The following is a 6,566-nucleotide window of genomic DNA, read 5'->3' on the forward strand; positions in this document are numbered from 1 at the left end:
CCCAGTTGGACCTAAGATACCGGAGGGCCATCGGAGCACCACCTCCCCAAATTGGATATGACCTACATCAGAAGCATACCCATCTGCACATTCCGCTGCTTGGCCCTCAAGAAATGGAAGAACCTAACCTCTTTGCGCTTTTCACGAATCTTAACTTTTTTCTTTCACGATTTGGTCCATAATATCAGTACTCTTAAAATCCTTCTGAAGAGCCCAGAATCTGTATTGAAGTACGCACTCTCACTTTGGAAAGCTCATTTAACACCCTCCTCATCACCATAAAAGTAACAAGTTCCATTCTTTTTTGCCATTCACAACATGTTTGTTGTGTGGTATGCCCAGGACAATAATTCTCCAAAATGGCCGTGGGATCGATTTTCCGATAGTTTGAAACCCTCCATGAAGTGAAAAGGCATGCAAATATGAGGCCATTCTTCCGCAAATTCACTAGGTACTATGGTTTTTATTTCGCCTCTATTCATTATGTTGTGTTCCGGTATATTCCCAATATATCCCCTTCCCAATAGATGGCGCTTGGCACAGTGACTCTGTCTGAAGGGTGCTTTGGCTTTGCGAAGCATTTTGTGCAAGATTTTGTTTACAAAGCAGGTATACACCAGTCACATATCATCAGGTGATATGTGGTCAGCGGCGCGGGTGCTGTGCTCAGTTGGGGGGGGGGGGGGCAAACTCCAACAAAATGACCAAATGGGCCCCTTAGATTAGATATTGGGTTCCCAACAAGCCAGAATAGATGTTTTAAGTCAATAAGGGGCTCTCTACATGCCAGAATAGGTTGGATGGGAATCAGGTCAGATAGAATAGGGTCAGAATGGAAATCGGGTCAGAATCCGCAGGACAAAAAGGTCCACCGCAATCAATATAATGGACGCTCAACAGGCTAGAATGTATCCTTGCTAGTCCAACATGAGCTTTTTACGGGCCGGAAAAGGCCCTCTACAGGCCATAACGGGTCATTCATAGTTGATAATATGCCCTCTACATGTCAGAATCGGCCTCCTACAGGCCTGTATGAGTCATCCTACGGGCCAGAATGGGCTCCTGGAGGCCGCAATGGGCTCTCTACAGGCCAGAATGAGCCATCTACTGGTTATAACGGGCCCTACTTAGAAATGTTAGCATGGACCTTGCGTCGGCAGTACGCAAAGTCAGTATGGCTCATGACACCAAAAATTGTGCCGGCAGGTTATCAATGCAACTGAATCGCATGTCTGGAGACTGAACATTGTTCAAGATGTTTATCAAAATGTTTACAGTGCTCAACTTCACTCAGCCAGGCAGCCATTTGATAGCTGTTTTTTTCCCAAAATGTTGGATGATAGATACAGGGCATCATCTGCACTCTGTGTTGAAAGGGCTGGTCAAGGACAGCGTACAAAGGACGTCATTCAACATTAACATCAACCTTTGGTAGCTTCCAAGCAAAAAATGAATATAATACCTTGTTTTGCATGCGTTATGTCTCACAAATGCCAAAAATATCAACGCTTTCCTCTATTCTGCTTTTTCTGTTAAACTCTGAAAGCAAAAACTGGAGAGTTCCGGTCAGAATAATTAGGAACAGCAAACATTCCATGAGATCAGTGTAGAAATTTAAGACATCTTCACGTACTGTCTTTGTCTGCACACCTAAAGAGCTAGTACGCATGGCCATGTTCCTCATCTTTCCTGGCCCCAGCTTGGTTTTGTCCAATAATGCAGTCACCGCGCCGACACGTGGGGATAGCTTTCTACCGCGCTTCAAGTCACTGCCGCCGCGCTTTCGCCTCTCAGGAATGTGAGCGGCGGCCTGCACCTCTCGTTGAAGGCAGCGTTGTAACGCATTCATGGGTTCGCGTCTTGTTTTTCTTTAGCACCAGTAGAGCTTTATATGCGTCAGTGTCAGCTATGTTATTGCCGAAGCCAGAGGCGGGGGAAAGGACAGCTCGCTGCGGGATCATGGAGCAGTGCAGACAGCTCTGCGGGATCACGGAGCGGTGCAAGCAGCTCTGCGGGATCACGGAGCGGTGCAAGCAGCTCTGCGGGATCACGGAGCTGTGCAAGCAGCTTTGCGGGATCACGGAGCGGTGCAAGCAGCTCTGCGGGATCACGGAGCTGTGCAAGCAGCTTTGCGGGATCACGGAGCGGTGCAAGCAGCTCTGCGGGATCACGGAGCTGTGCAAACAGCTTTGCGGGATCACAGAGCGGTGCAAGCAGCTCTGCGGGATCACGGAGCGATGCAGACAGCTCCCTGCGGGATCACAGAACAGTGTAGGCAGCTCCCTGCAGGATCACAGAGCAGTGTAGGCAGCTCCTCGCGGGATCACAAGGCAGCGTAGGCAGCTTCCTGTGGCATCACAGAGCAGTGCAGACAGCTTCCTGTGGGATCACAAAGCAGTGCATACGGCTTCTTGTGGGATCACAGAGCAGTGCAGACAGCTCCGTGCGGGATTGCGGAGCATTGCAAACGCAATCCACGCGCCGCGAGCGGCGCTATGTAACGCTTGGTTTGTAGCTTAATCTTGACATTTGAGCATTAGTTAGATGCTTTTTTGGCAATGTGTACATGCAGCGCATATTTTCACTGGCAAACCAGGTCATGGTTTGGTTTCAGTACCAGTCAAGTTGAGCTAGATATCAGGCAGCTGATCACACCCTTCAGGAATACTTTCGGCACAAAAGGTCACATCACATCGCGAGCTGTGCATCCAAATCGCTTGTTATCGACACGGTTGAATTCGTTTCATCAAGAGTACCGCCACCGTGTGCCGCAATGCTTGCGAACGTTGTGGCACACATTAGTACCAACGACCCAAAAACGTCTAGCTGAAACTCGCGGAATGCGTTGCCCAGGAGCACATCCTGCCTTCGGTTAACATCACCCGTCAGGTTTGTGACTACACCGGGATATGAAACGGATTTCAGCTTACATAGTGCTTTGGTATGACGTCCGGTCAGGTGATTTGTTTGGTCCCGTCATATCCAAATAGAGACATGCATGCTGTCTCAGTGGCAGATCCTGGATTTTGTCAGTGTTCCGCATTCATATGGGGTTTTGAACTGAGTTAGCCATCTTGAAGGCCTTTCAGTGCTGTTCGGTGCTGTCTAATGTGGTGGCCCCTGAGAGATCAGGAGTGCCCCGGCCGGTTAACATGCAGGGCCCCGGCCAGAGCGCAGGGCCCTCCGAGCAGACGGCAGGATCCCAAGATTATTGTACATGAGTCAATGTCCTTGAACGATCGAGAGTGTCTTGGCAGATGAACGTATAGGGCTCCGGACAACCGCGTAGGGTTCTCCAAGCAAATATGGAGTGCCTAAGACCATTGAAGCGGGCCCCTGTACAATTAAGAGTGTCCGGGCAGGCCAACAGAAATTCCCTCGACAAGAGTGAAGGGTTCTCCGCAAATGAGATTAAAAAAGAAAGAGTCCTAGCTCAATGTAGAGTGCTCATGAGCTTCGAGTGCCTCGGTGCGTTAACTTAGATGAGCACCAGCAACGATGCAGGGCCCTCCGAGCGAGTGGAAAAAAAACCAGAGACCAATGTGAATGGCCGCTGAACAACTCATCGTACCACAACAGGCTAGGGTCCGAGGCTCCCGGAAATAGCGTACAGTCTTTCGGGCGAATGGGAAGAAACCGCGGGGGGCCCCTGATTGATTGAGAGTGCCCTGGCATGTTAGCACATAGAGCCCCAACAACTGCGTGGGGCCCTCCAAGCAAATGCAGAGAGATCAAGGGCAACGTGGAAGGTTCATTAGCGATCGCATTTATCCTGCAAGTGGACATACACGGTCCCCGGCAACGGCGTAGGGCCTGCCTTTAAAGACAAAACGACGCGGCGGGTGTGCAACGTGGTGGCAGCGTGGTCGCAGGAGATTTTTTTAAAGTCAGCTCAAATATCAAAAGGCGACGATGCTTGGTGCGTTGAGCGAATTGCATGTGGTCAAACTTTAGGCACTTTCAAGTGTGCGATTATGGTTATGGTTACCACAGCCGTATGCCCTCAGACCAAGTGTTTGGAGTTTGACATACAAGGTGTTCTTTCTGACCAATCGTAATCAATAATGGGGAATAACGGTGAAGAGACTAATAACAAAATAGCACGTAATCGCTCCTAAATGACACATCCAAAAAAAAAATTGTGCAGATTAGAGGCGAGGTTTAGGAAAGTTAGTTGGGGGAGAGGTTTAACGGTGGAAAATAACCACCGTTACCACCACCATGCTTTACTATCCCTATGTCAACGGCACGTTAATGTGTATGATTTTCCCCCTCCCAATGTTGTCCGCAGAATGCTTGCTTTTTCGAATCTTCCAATTCACAATATCATTTTCAGGTCAGGCTGCCTCCTCTAAATTCCAGTTCCACCCCGCCCATCCTGATTTGGCCTCCGCGATCTCGGAGACGTAATTACGCCAATACCCGAGGAAGTCAACAACATTCCACGATCTGTTAGCTTAATAATGCTGCTCAAAATTGATAAACGCTGCATGGTTTGCGGTTCCCTGACACGTTCTTACCTTGTTCCGTTTTGCTAAGATGTCAACAGCACTTATTTCTGCCACGCATACCACTTGTGTGCTTAATGCGTTTTTATTGTACGTTTTTACCTAAGGTTTACAGCTGTAACTACTTAGGAGCACAGTGCAACACTTTTCTGATTTGGTAGCTTTGCAGCACATTTTTGCCAGGGGTAATTCTCTTATATGTACAGGAAAATATGCACCTGTCGGATGAAGATTTCTTTGCATGAGCGCATGTGCCCTTTTCGTTTTAGGTTCAAAGAACACCTGCTGAACGCTAATGACCAGAGAAGGCCCCTTTCTGCGAGCACTTTTAGCGCAAACACATGCAGGGCGCAATAACAGCTACGGGCCCTTCAAACCTCAACGTCATACACAGACTACATGACCACAGGAGTATTTCTGCATGTATTCTGACAAGAAGTTGGCGGGCAGTTCTAAGATGCAGGGCTCATCGTGGCCGATAGTGCATGCGTCATTAATGCCTTGATGCGTGGCGTGCGTCAACTTGAAACTGAGCTTGATTCTCGCGTTTCTCTAAAACATTTTCACCATTAGTTAGACACACTGATACTTACCAGCACCATTTTAGATAATAACTGACAGTTACTACCTGTTTCATTTCGGGAATGGCGGGGTCGGCGGAACGGCGGTTAAAATAATTGTTCGCTATTCAAAACACACGCAAAAAATAATGGAAAAGGAAGGCAGATTAAAAATTCGCTATTCGTCCACCTATTGTGCTATTTCGACAAATAATTGAGACCGAAATAACGACATATTTCGATTTGGCACCTCCCTTTATCCATCGATCGGAACGAGTCCAAAATAACTACTTTTTACCAAATATCCTGCCTCCGGAATTTTTGTCGCGGAAGTTGGGTGTATATGAATATTGAAAAGTTTCAAAAATGACCTTAACTAGAAGTTGAAATTTTGAGTCAGATTTGGTTAGTTCTCTTTCTAGAAATAACAAAGTGTCAAGTCTAGAAACCCTTGCGGAGCTCAAAACTCTGGCGGAGCCCGTAAACGTAGCGGCGCTTTAGATAGAGAGAACCTGCTCCTCACACCATGTAAGGAATGCGAAGTATTCCTTCCTCTGCAACCCCAGCCAGCAAGCTAAGCTGATCAAACCTGCAGCTGTGCCTATACAAGACAGTGAGTAGCATGAGCCCGGACAGTTGTCAACCAGATAAAGCATCAATTATCTCGAACATAGTAAAATTTGAAGAGAAGCAAGTGTAAATGTAAAACAATAGTAAAACAAAGCAAGAGACTACTTCCGGGTAACAACGCCAGAAACTACGAAGTCACGCCTTTCAGTCATCGTCATGGCGCAAGCCATGGCAATCGGTGAGCATTTGACAGCTTTACAGAGCTTTACAAACGACTTTTTGGCACCTTTGGTAGCACCATTGGTATGCATACAATAACATATAATGTGGTTGTTGGCAGATCTTTAACTCTCAAAGGCACACAAAACTATAGCATCCTGCATTATATTCGGATGAGGTGCTTCCGTCTGCTTGCCCCCTACACTGTCTACCCGGACCTGGCTTATGTTCGTTTGGAAGGGTTGAAAATGCCTTGTGTGCAACAACTCTAGACGGCCGCGCACATATAGCGGAACACTCAACACTCAGGTTTGATTGTATCGGCAACGCGTCAAGCAAAACATCCGGACGCCTATGGATACTAATGCGTAATTACCCACTGTGCGCCGCACATTGTTACTTTACATGATGTTGAACAGGTGAGTATAAATATCCGAGTTATTTTAGTCGGCCTGAGAAAGAGCAGGTGCCATTATCACAGTGATGAAGTGGAACAGCGAGCCGTGCCAGTGTGCAAACTTGCATTCACCAACTGGTAACTCATTCTTTGCCGACGTTCGTCACTCGATGAATGGTTGTCTCACCTAATATCCGTATTGCTAGGTTCTGGGAAACTGTACACTGTGTCATGAAATTTCACGAGCATCATTTTTTTCTGAAACTTAGGTCCTCATCTGTATACGGGGTTTTCAACGCTTATTTGTACACG

The sequence above is a fragment of the Pollicipes pollicipes genome, unplaced genomic scaffold (assembly GCF_011947565.3).
Source record: "Pollicipes pollicipes isolate AB1234 unplaced genomic scaffold, Ppol_2.1 Scaffold_3447;HRSCAF=4054_pilon_pilon_pilon, whole genome shotgun sequence".
NCBI lineage: Eukaryota > Metazoa > Arthropoda > Thecostraca > Pollicipedomorpha > Pollicipedidae > Pollicipes > Pollicipes pollicipes.